Raw genomic sequence first — 12,412 nt, forward strand, 5'->3', positions numbered from 1 at the left:
TGTCCTTCTTGTCTTTAGGAATGGGTCAGGTTCTTGTTCTGGCCCTTAATTTTTTTTGTCTTTTTCCTTTTTATCGGTACTGGGGATCGAACTCAACGACCGCCTGCTTGCAAGGCAGGCGCTTATGCCGTTGAGCTAAATCCCCAGCCCCTCTGGCCCTTAGTTTTTGGAAACACTTTACCACTGATTTCTTAGGGAATTATTTCCTTGGAGCGAATATATAATTTATTCATAGATGATTAGGGCTGCCATCCTGTGTATCTTTATCTCTGTGTGTTCCATTCTGGGATAACGTATGCAGCCTGAGAAAGGAACACTGTATGTTTCACAGACTGTTAGATCCTGAGACGTTACAGAGCTGGTGAAATGAAGTGATGATTGGGATTTTGGAGTTAGGAACAGATTGAGGTTGGCTGAATTCTTTAGATAAAATAATATCTCTGTGTGACTGGTAAAATCTATGTTGCAGGGGAATTACTTTTTCTTTATTGCTAAAATACATGTTTCAGGGGAATTAAATAATTTATTTAAAGTGCCTTTCACAGAGTGTCTGGCACATAGTAGGTGCTCAATCACTATTAATTCTGGGTTTTGCCAGAAGTAGCAAAAATCAGGGCACTAGGACTTATGAGCCCTGCTGCTACTAATAAAAGAAATAATTTGATTTATTTTTTTCACTACTATTTGGGGGAAAGTGTGCTTCATAAATATGTATTGGAAGGTACTTAGCAAATGAGTAGAAATAATAAAAGTATGTCATCGTAAACAGCTCCTATAAATATGTCACTTGGTAGACAAATTAGTGTTATATTACTACTAAATACTATTGCTCGCTGAGAAGGATTTTAGATTACTTGCACAATGGGTACATTATTGAGTGCCTTTGTGGAAGGGCATGATAAAGATGACAGATAGAGATGGCAGTGGTACCTAAGGTGGAGAAAGGAGGTGTGTGGGCACATGCAGTTCCTGGCTTCAGTGATACTACATGATGTAGATCATTCCACTGATTTAGCCGTAATGTGGGCCAGGGGGCACTCAAAAAAGACTTCCCCAACATGTCAAGAATTGAGACTTCAAGTTATTGGGTCCAATTAATGAATGAGGTGTATGCCCTTTCAGAACTGCACACTCAGATGGTAAACTGAAGTTTACAAAAAGACATCTCTGGGTCTTAACCTTGTTCTGAACCTATTAAATTTCCATGGCCATAATTTACATCTAGAGCAGAAGATAATGCTGTGCCTCAATCATGGCTCACAAGTCCAGCTCAGAAATAAAAGAGGATGGACAATTTAGAAGAGAAGAGGAAGCACTGGACAGTTTGTGGGTTCAAATCCCAGCATGCAGTGCATCTGTATATTGTATATGTGTAGTGGCATGTGCCTGCAAGCTGAGCTGCTCAGAAACTGAAGCAGGAATATTGTAGATAGCTAAATTAGATTAAAAAAAAATTACATGCAGACAGCGGTGGCCCTTGAGGGAGTCAGTGCAGAGGATGAGAATACATTACAACTGTGGCTGGAGGTGCCTCCATCCAAGGCCTGGCCTCAGAGGAGATGACCAGGTCTCCAGGCCTCCCAAGGGATAAGCAATATATTATAATTGGCATCATATGGTCCAGTAAAGTTTGACTGATGTCTTGATAGACATCAGTCAACCAAATGAGTGAGCAGGCCTCCTGACTCATCTCTTCCAAAAAGGGTCTTTGATCTTTCCATGTACACTTGCTGTGTGACTTGGTTTCTCATTGGATCAACATTACCTAAGGAGCTATACTTGTAATCTTATTGGTTGATCATAATTTCATCCTATGTTGTACCTACTTTGTGACTTTGTTCTATAAAACTTTCTTTGGAAAGTGGGGTCTGCAGGAGCACACTTGCATTCCCCACTGAGGAGCTATCTCTCCCTCAATTAAATTGCCTACTTTTAACCTCTGCTGTTCCTTAGAATTTATTGTTCAATTTTGGAGAACACAAACATCAGTGTATCTGTTGGTTTAGCAGGTTGGGAGTTATTTCTCATCATTTGGAGGTCCTGTGTCAGGAGAATTGAAAGTTTGAGATGGCAACTTTGTGAGACCCTGTCTCATAAAACAAAAACAAAAATAAAATAAGAAAAACCAAGAAAGAAAAGAAAGAAAAAAAAAAAGGACTGGGATGCACTTACTAGTAGCTGAGCACTTACTAGTTTGTGCAAAGCGGTAGGGTCAATCCCCAGTGCTGAAAAAAAAAAAAAAAAAAAAAAAGAAAAGAAAAGAAAAAGAAAAAAAGGTACAGCTGGGCAGGAGAGCGCTTGCCTAGCATACATGAGTCCCTGAGTGTGGTCCCCAGTGCTGAAGGAAAAAAAGGAATCAGAAGGAAAAAAGAGAAGGTAATAAATGCCTTTGTGGGGGAAATAAAGCCCTGATAAGAAGTGGAGGAGATGGGCTGGGGATTTAGCTCAGTGGCATAAGCGCCTGCCTTGCAAGCAGGCAGTCGTCAGTTTGACCCTGGTACCGAAAAAGACGAAAGGAAAAAAAAAAAAAGTGGAGGAGAAGGAATTACATCAAGCAAAGTTACAAAAACTAGGCAAAAACATGGTTACATTGAGTTCAGGAATAGGACATTCAGTCCACAAATTCTAGGTGTTACAAAGAAGCAATTTATCATTCCAGCTCAGTTTTTTTTTTTTTTTTTATCTGTGTAGATTTGGGCAAATTACTTAATATGTAGATCTTCATTGATAACATGGGAACAATGCTACTCAGTTTGCTGAGTTGTTTTGAGGATTGGAAATAATAAAGATACTTGTAGTAAAATAAGAAAGCTGAAATTGTAATCATCCTGGCTCAATTTCCTGAGTAGCTGGGATGATAGGCCAACCATATACATATGTTTATTGCAATTTCTTGTATCAAATTCTTTATTTTAAAATACCATGGGCTGACTGGTATAGCTTAGTGGTAGAGCACTTGCCTAACATGTGTGAGGGTTTGGGTTTGATCTCTAGCACTATAAAGCTAAATTAAAAAATACAAATTGCCCAGAAAAATGGTAGGCAGTCTCGATAGGAAAGTAAAACCTAAGAAAATTGTGTCACTAGACACCAGTCAGAAGAAAAGATTAGAAAGAAAGATTATTTTCATGGCTAGGCAGCTCCTTAGCCTACACTGGCTAATGGTCCCCTATGCTACTCTAGCGTTTTATGGTTTATTAAGTGCTTGGTACCTTAGTTCATCTAATCGGGCAATCAACCTGCCTTTCTGGGATAAGAAAGAGTTCAGAAAGGTTCAGTACCTTGCTGGAAGACATAGCTGATGAATGGCAGAGGTAGAGTAGCTGTCTTTCTATCACAGCCTTTCTCAGCAGTCTGCTCATCTTTCTAAGGAGAAAGTAGCAAATCCTGGGTTAGACTGCAAAATGCTAGAAGCCAGAGGTCCCAGCGCACTAGTGGGCTAGGTTCTGGTGTCTCTCAGGCCTGGCTGATATATGACCTCCCAGTTGTGGGACCTGGAATCAGATCGGGAATCTCACGAACCAGGGTTTCTTCAACTGTGAATGAGGAGCCACCTCCTGCCCCTAAAATTGCACTGGGGGAACAGCGAGATACCAAAGTGAGGCAACTGCCACATTTTTACTATGAACAAGATCAGAGATGTTCGGGGACGCGGTGAAGGTCTCCAAACCCGGCTGTGGTCCAAAGGACTCGGAACCTGAACTCTTCCCTTATCAGGCAGAGTTCTGTAGCCAAGGCAACCAGGCCAGCCTGAAACCCTAAGGAGGAAACCACGCCTCCCCGGGCTCCGGCCCTGACACGCTCCCGAGGCTCGGCACCGCTAGGGGGCGCTCGCCGAGGCAGCTCTCTAGCCCGTCATGCGCCTAGCTCCTCTCTATGGTGTGGCGGCCGCTGCTGAGGGGGGCGCGCTCCCGCGAGGGGGCGGGGCATCTCAGGGGCGGGGCCTTGCGAGGGGCGGGAGCTGTCTCGCCGGGTTACCCAGGGATGGGTGGGGGGGCCGACTTCCTGGGGCCGCCCGCGAGGATGTCGCCACCGCCCCCCAGTGCCCCTCAGCCCCGGAGACTCCGCTGCCCCCCTGCCTGAGGCGTCCACAGCCTGAATCCGTCTTCTCCCTCCCTCTTTTCCTCCCTCCCCTCCCAGGTGCGCGCCGGGCCGGCGGCAGGTGAGGAAGGGGTGGCGACGGCGCTTGGGTCCCCGGGGCCCGGCCTGGGGTGGGGTCGTGCGGGAGGACGGGGGCTCCCCTCGTGCGATAGGATGCGAGGGGGGCGCCTTCTCAGTGTGGAGCGCGGCCTGGGACTCCCGGTTCCCTACGGGGGTGGGAGAATTCTTCGCTTGCAGGAAGTGTCCGCTTTCGGGGCAGCCCACACCTGTCCCATTGAAAGTACCGTCCGAGAAAGCATTTCACCGTGGGGAGGTCCCGGGTGCTGTATTTTCAGGTATCATCCCTAGCGCCTTACACACTGGCCGGTCCAGCAGGCTGGGGTGGGGGTTCCCTCTTTAAGCGCAGAGTAAACTGAGGCAGGTCTGCAGGGCCCTGCTTGCCTCTAAGGAAACTAGCCTGTGCCCTTTCTGGTGGTGGAAACCTAAGGGCCGCTGGAAAGAGAGATTTAGAATTGGAAGGTTGGATGGAGAAGTTTGGGAATGCGGTTCTCCCCCAGCGTTGGTCTCTTGGGAGTCGTCCTCTGTGCTCTGCGCGTGTGAGGTCGCCGCTGTGCGGCTGTGGCCGAGACAGAGAGGAGACTGGGGCCTCTCTCCAGCTGGCTGCCCGGGAGTCATTTGACCAGGCTTGGGGAAGTCTGGCTAGACCGGGGTAGCCCAGAACCTCCGCTGGCATCTGTCCGCCTAGAGCTTGGTTTCAGGCTGGCAGCAGAGGCAGCAACGTATTTTCGCCTTTTTGTTGGTCTGTCATTTGTTCTAGGGGGAGGGTTGAAACCTGCTTGTGTAATCAAGGAAGAGTGTACCACGCTCCTTCTAGTCTACCAGGGGGAAGGATTATTGTCAGCTTAGAAATAAGGCTTTACCCGCAAGTGTCACTTGGCACTCTGGTTACAAAGGTTAGAGTGACGCAATGAACAAAAGGGTGCATGTGGCCTTCTAAGAAAGCAGGTAAGTTCCTTACGCATCTTTTTCACGGGTGGTTTGCAAGACAGAGACTTCCTGTCTCCACTGTTACCACAAGTGCCTTGTGGGTCTCACTGACAAGTCAGTGAGTCTTGTACCATTTTTCTAGGAATGAGAGTACTCAGGGACATGGATGTCCTTGGTTGAGTTTGTGTACAGAGTTCTAGGACTGGATGCTGGCCATGCTGCTTCTTTTCTGTTCAAGAAATTTCAGGTTTGACTTCATTCCCCTTTCCCCTGGTAACATTTTCGTTAACATTTTCGTTCCAAGGAAACAGGGGATGGCAAGCATTTCTGAAATTTGCATATTTACTAATTCTGGACTTCAGAATACAATTCATAAGACAAGTTCATGTAGGGGTGTTATTTTCTTTTTTTTTTTTTTTTTTTTTTTTTTTTGTCTTTTTCCTTTTTACTGGTACCGGGGATCGAACTCACGACTGCCTGCTTCCAAGGCAGGTGCTTATGCCGCTGAGCTAAATCCCCAGCCCCAGGGGTGTTATTTTCATAAGTCTGAGAATGTTTGGCTATTACACAGAATAATTTCAGATTGATGGGAGAGCCTAATAACTTGATTTCTTTTTCTTTCTTTCTTTTTTTGTTTTTGGTCTCTTTGAGACAGGGGTCTCACTGCAGTTCAGGCTGACCTTGAGCTTATTTTGTAGCCCAGGCTGGTCTCAGACTCACAAAAATCCTGCCTCAGCCTCTCAAGTACTGGAAATACAGGTGTGTGCCACTATGCCCGGCTTGATTATTCTATAATCTATAAGATTATATCTGTCCTTGTAATCTAGGACACAAACATTTTAATATATGTCTATGTAGAAACACCAGCCATTAAAACTTCTTGTAATGATCAGCTGCTGTCTTATTTACATTGGGATCAACAGCTGTAAATCCTCCAAATTGACCAGTTTAACGAACTGCTAAAATAATGTGCACAATGCCTGGTGTATACCCAGCACTCTAGAGGCTGAGGCAGAAAGATTACTGAGAGTTTGAGGCCAGCCTGAACTACAAAGTAAGACCCTGTCTCAAAAACAAACAAACAACAACAAAGGAAAAATCACACACACACAAAAAGCTGTTCTCTTGGCAGTATGATTTTATATGTTCTTTTGGCCAGACCAGCTGACATAACTGTGTATAGTACCCTCTAGTAGAAATGCCTTTTTTTGGTGGTGGTGGTGGTGGTGGTGCTGTTGCTGCTGGGGATTGAACCTAGGACCTTGTGTATGCTAGGCAAATGTCCTAGTGCTGACCTCTGTCCCAGCCCTTTTTATTTATTTATTTTGAGACAGGTTCTTGCCATCTTGCCTAAGCTAGCCTCAAACTTGCGATCCTCCTGCCTCAGCCTCCAGAGTAGCATAGATTACAGAACCTGCACGACTGTATCCAGCTAAAGAATTAGCAGTGTTCTTTGTTTTATGTGCTGAGCTACATCTCTAGCTCCCCAAATGTTTCTCAGTGGGCTTTCCAAATAGCAGTAGAAAAGGCATTTTCTTTGACTAGTGTTTAAGGAGGCAAAACAAGCATCAGTACTAGCAATAAGAAGTATACATTTTTTTAAATTTTTTTTTTTTTTATTGGTACTGGGGATCGAACTCATAACCATGCGCTTGCAAGGCAGTCACTTATGCCACTGAGCTAAATCCCCAGCCCAGAAGTATACATTTTTGTTGTTCAATACCCAGGGCTTTTGCACTGAACTACATCCAAAGCCCATTTATTATTTTATTCAGTTACTTATTTTTGGAACTGGGAATCAAAGTCAAGATCTCCCGCTCACCAGGCAGGTGCTGTGCCGCTGAACTATATTCCTGGGCTCTATTATTTTTATTTTGAGAGAGCAGTTTACTGAGTCGCAAAGTTGCATAGTCTGGGCTTCAAATTGTGATCCTCCTGGGTCTTCCTCTCAGAGTGCTGGGATTGCACCAACTGGAGTTGGTTGCACCAACTCCAGGTTTCTAATAACATGTGTGTTGTGACATTTAGTACAGCCCCACCATCCAGCTGTTTGAGTGCCACCTAGTACTTTCTGAAAACAGCTATATCACCCTAAGTAGTGTCGGAGGGCTTGATTTTTATCTTTATAATAAAATCTTTTAATTCTGGTATTGTTTTAATGATAGAGGACTTTTATTTTCAGTGCTCAGTATTATTTTTGGTGGTGCTGGGGATCGAGCTGAGGGCCTTAGAAATGCCACTACTCAGGATGTTCTGCCACGGAACTATCCCCTCAACCTCTTGGGTTATTTTTGTTTGACCTAGTTATTGGTAATGTTTACTTGATGTTTATGGAAGGTGGATTTTGGCAATTTTAAAAACAATCTTCATATGTAATCACAGACTTTTTAATAGGGAAAATGGTCTGGCCACTTAGTTTTAAAACATTGTTGTGTAATTTTAAAAACTTAAAATTTGAGAGTTCTTAGTAAGGTCCAGTAGTATCCTGTTAGGTGCCACATAAAAGCCATCTCTAATAGGTAAATTGGCCTCATGTATTAAGAGAGCTCAGTTCTCCCTCTTCTCAGGCTTTAACAGTTGCATGGTCACAAGAGTGGTTATATCTAATCCTGTTACGCCAGTCCTAGCTTAAACCTATTATCCTTTATCTTCACTAAGACTGTCTTGCACTTTCTTTTACTTTTGTTATCCAGGGTGCATGGTTCACATTTTTAATGTGTCTATACCTGTCTACATTTGAAGTGGAGCTAAGTAGTTGGTGAAAAGAGTCCTGCATGATTTTAAACATTTTTGTTTTTCAAAGCAAGCTTAAATTCTGTTTCTTCTGGGACAAACCCAGCTCTTTGAATCTGATAGTAAAACAAAAGCTGGTTTTTCCAGCTTTCTACAAGAAAGAAATCTTCGTTAACTTTTCTTGCTTTCTGGTTTTGCCGGTATGGTGACTAGTAGCGAAGGATGACCCAGTTACACGGGGAGATCCTGCAGGCTCCTGAATCATCAAAGGTAGGTCACTTTGCAGGCAGTGCAGCTTCAGCCTTTTCAGTTTGTTTTATTGCGAGGAGTTCCAAAAAGGGAGCCACTCCTTGAAAGATCTGGTATCTGGCAGTTTTCTACTGAGTCACTGAGGTGTTTTTTAAAAGATGCAGATTTCCGAGCTCTGCCTCCTGGAGATTTTGATTGAACGGGTACAGGAGGATCAGGAACCTACTTTTAAAAAATTTTCCTTTACATCTACAGTTTTTCCAAAAAGTTACCCAAGTACTTTGGATATGCAGATAACTTGGGAGTTTGGAGACCACTGTTGTATTGTTTTGATATTCTTTATTGTATTTTATTTATTTTTTTGTCTCCTTGTACATCAAACCCTGTGGAATTTTGACTATTATGATGCTCTTTTTTCCCCCTTTAATTTTTACCATTAATTTTAAAATTGTAATTGTACACACTGAAATTCTTTGTAAATTGGTAGTCCCTCCACTAGCATTGTTATGCTATCCAGGATATTTGCTTTGCTAGAATATCCCATTTCCTAGTCAGGATAGATAACAAAGCGCTTTTATAACTTTTATGTAAATTGCTCTGCCACAAAGCCCCTCTGCTGCATTATCTATTGGGAGTCATGAGGGAGCGTTTTTTGGTTGAAAGTAGCTTTCTTTAGCTCCTGAGTGGACAAATGAGTGATAATGCAGAAACAGCTGGAGGTCTGAATAGGTAGTCAGTTGAGTTGTGATCCGTTGGGATAGGATATGAGAGATGCCTGGGAATTCTCTTAGGTAAGATTTTAAAATAGAGCCACCAAGCCAGTAGTTTCATTTTTCACAGCTGAATCCCTTATTGCAAATAGGTGATAAATAGTCAATAAAATTTAGTCACAGGTTCTTTGCTGAAATCATGGAGGGAAGAAAATTGCTGAAACCCAGAAACATCTGTAGGGCATTAAACTTGGGTTTAATTGAACTCAGGACCTTGCATGTGCCAGGCTGGTATTGTGCTGCTGGAAACTGGCCCTAAAAACTTTTTGAGACAGGGTTTCACTAAATTGCCTAACCTGGGCTCCAGTTTGTGATCTTCCCAGTTCAGCCTCCAGACTAGGTGGGATTACAGGTTTGTGTTACCCATCCCAGCAAGGCATGCTTTTTTTTTGTCTTTTTCCTTTTTATCGGTAGCCGGGATCAAACTCACGACTGCCTGCTTGCAAGGCAGGCGCTTATGCCGCTGAGCTAAATCCCCAGCCCCTCAAACCCACTTCTCAAAGGAAGTTTTTTGTAGAGCCAAATCACAAAGTAGGTACAACATGGGACAAAATTATGATCAGCCAGTAGGATTACAAGTATAACCACTAAGGTAATGTTGATCCAGTGAGAAACCAGGTCACACAGCAAGTGTACATGGAAAGAATAGGGACCTTTCTTGGAAGAGATGAGTCAGGCAGCCCCGTCACCCACCTGAGTGACTGATGTCTATCTAGACTTTATTGGACCAAGTGATGCCAATTATTATATATTGCTTATCCCTTGGGGAGACCTGGAGGCCTGGTCATTTTGTCTTTATCTTGAGGCCAGGCCTTGGATGGAGGCGCCTCCAGCCACAGTTGTAATGTATTCTCATCCTCTGCACTGACTCCCTTGAGGGCTAAGCCCTGGAATCACTGCCTATCTATTGCAAGACAAAATATGTTTTTTGTACTTTTTAGGCAACTTAGTAACTTCCTTTTTTTAAAAATAGGATTTTTATTCTGTGGGTTTAAGATATCTTTCTAAATCTGGCCTTCCTTATATCACTTTCCAGGAATATCAGTCAGCTCTTGTAGAAAGCACAAAAGAATGAGGACTAAAATTAAGAACCATAGACTATGGGTAAAAAGAATGAGTCATGAGACAATTAGCAATACTGTAAAAATATCATTTTAGAATGAGTGAAATGTTGGCACGTGCCCAGAGTTACTATCTGCAGGAATAAATTAATAACACCATGTAAATAATGCCATAGGTATTTGGATGGCAGCCCAGCAGCTCAGTTTTGGATAGAAGGTTTTGAGGCGAGCCCCATTAAGTCATACCTGACATCCATCTGTGTCCTTATCTTCTTGTTTTCCTTTTGGTCTTTTTTTCTTTCACATCTCTCCTTTTCCTTTTCAGCTGCCCTTCCTGTAGACTTTCTCATCGAGTTATAGTAATCACAGGCTGAGCCACTGGAATTCAAGGCTAACAGAGGTTGCTGGTTGCTAACACCTGTCTCCCAGCTAAATGAATAGGCTCTTTTGTGGGCAGGATGTTAAAGAAGCTGATTAGTACAATACTGGCTTAACAGGCCTATTAATGATATGGCATATGTAAATCATGGAGTGATTTACAGCCATTTTAGAGATTAGTTTCTTATACTGTATATATTTATTTTTTATATTACTTTATAATGTCAGTTGAATATTGGCATCTAAACTATGAATCTGTTTACTGTTTAAACATACTAATTTCTGTCATATTGATTGGGAATCATTTATATTCTAAAGAAGTTTCTACCCTTAAGGGCCTTGCTATTGTTCACTAAATGTCTGGTGGGTAATACAATTAAAGTTTTGTTCATTGCACTGCTGACATAATTAGTTTAATTTCTGTTCCTTTACATGTTCCTGTTGGCAGCTGGAAAATTAAAATACTTGATGTTACATAAAACTTCTTTTGGGGGACTGAGTTTACTGTCATCTGAATGGACTTAGGCCCCAGGGTACATTTTTTAAGAAGTTTTATTCAACTTTCCTGTAATAGTCTTTTTCTCTCTATAGAATTAATGTATTAAGTCCCATAATTGGCTATTTAAGCATTCAGAAGAGACAATGTTTGGCCTTTTACTCCCTGATTATATTTTTTCCTACATTTCTTTTGAGGAATTGCATGTAATTTTTGGAAACTCCTAAGTATATTACGGCATGTGAACTTCTGCAGACTCGAGAATGAAGTGGTTTTCTCTGATAAGAGTATAATTCAATTCCCTCCCCAAATGGTAGGTTCATTCCTTCTAGATCATAGCAGTTGCAGACCTGATGTGAAAGTAAAAAGGCTGTGATGCCTGGTAAATCCTTTCATAATTTCTCTGTATGTTTCACAGAAATGATTTGAGTCCTTCGGCAACTGAATTAGTTCTCCAGGAGATGTTATATATAATTACGGTAATCCCACCTTAATTCAAGAGTCTTCGCAGGCTGATTTTGAGGCTGTGACCTACTCAGGTTTTTATGTCTGTTTAGACTGTCAGCTATCTGTCTGTCTTTCTTTCTTTCAAAGAGACCTTGGTCTGTTTATTTGTCACTGTCTTCTAAAAACCACAGCCAGGGCTGGACATGGTGGCACCCACCTAGAATGCCAGCACTCTGGGAGACTGAGGCAAGAGGATCAAAAGTTTGAGTCCCGTCTGGGCAATTTAGCAAAACCCCATCTGAAAAAGTAAAGAGCTGGGGTGTAGTTCAGTAATAGAGTGCCCTGGGGTTCAATCTCCTGTATGCAAAATCGATAAAACCTTCCTGTTCTCTCTGTAGCCCTTTTCCGCTGTTCTTATGCTGAATTGGAACGTATTTGAACTTTTTGTTGTGTTGAGCTATTGTTACTGTACTTGACCTTTTGAAGGTGACCTCTGAAGCGACAAGTTGGCGAAGCCTTCATTTCCTAGTTTTAATAGTCACAAGGCTTTTCTAGATTTGCCTAACATGGTTTTGCTCTGAGATGTAGAGTGATCTGGGCTCCCTGGACAACCTGTTTTTACCCACAAGCTAGTTCTACAGTAGGAGTGGGCAAAGCCCACCCCATGTGAACTACTTGCAGTAAGTGTGATTTACTGGAACATTTTAACTGTCTCAGTTCTCTTTAAAGAAATGCTACCTAGTCATCCTGAAATTTACCAGAAATTAGGCCAACTGGGAGGTTCTGGACTCTGAGAGGTTAAATGTAGGTCACTAGTAGTCAGGATCATGGTTTACTTGCAGTTACTGTTATATTAAGATTTGAGAGGAATGGGTACACACCTGTAATCCCAGCACTGCCTGTAATCCCAGCACTCAGGAGGCTGAGGCAGGAAAATCACTTTGAGGTTGAAGGTACCCTGGGAAAAATAGCTCTTCTTAAGTGTTGTAGTTAGGGGTTATGCAGAGAACAATTAGAAACAGGACATGGACTTTATAATGCTATTTTATAATGGTCACCAGGAGCTAAAATAAGAAAATGCAGGAAATCTATTTGCAACACCAAAAACATAGAATATTTGGTCAAGGGCCTAAATCCCAGAGCAATGTCCCACAGGAGTCCAGATAAAAACCCAGAGCTCGTGACAGTGC

General features: G+C 42.6%; 1 protein-coding gene across 4 annotated transcripts in view; it reads left to right on the forward strand.

Annotated features, from left to right (window-relative positions):
* The first annotated feature begins 3,957 nt into the window (after nt 1-3,957).
* The window catches only part of Rffl (ring finger and FYVE like domain containing E3 ubiquitin protein ligase), a 67,762-nt gene continuing 59,307 nt past the window's right edge, over nt 3,958-12,412 (forward strand). Inside the window, exon 1 of one of the 4 annotated variants that reach the window (XM_063250955.1) lies at nt 3,958-4,140. The gene's annotated coding sequence lies outside the window, so the exon portion shown is untranslated. Of the gene's footprint in view, nt 4,163-12,412 lie in introns of all 4 variants that reach the window. The other 3 variants (XM_003469606.5, XM_013152098.3, XM_013152097.3) reach the window with 3 other exon arrangements.

This window comes from Cavia porcellus, unplaced genomic scaffold (genome assembly GCF_034190915.1).
Source record: "Cavia porcellus strain 051 isolate PalLab524CR breed Dunkin Hartley unplaced genomic scaffold, mCavPor4.1 scaffold_6, whole genome shotgun sequence".
Taxonomy (NCBI): domain Eukaryota; kingdom Metazoa; phylum Chordata; class Mammalia; order Rodentia; family Caviidae; genus Cavia; species Cavia porcellus.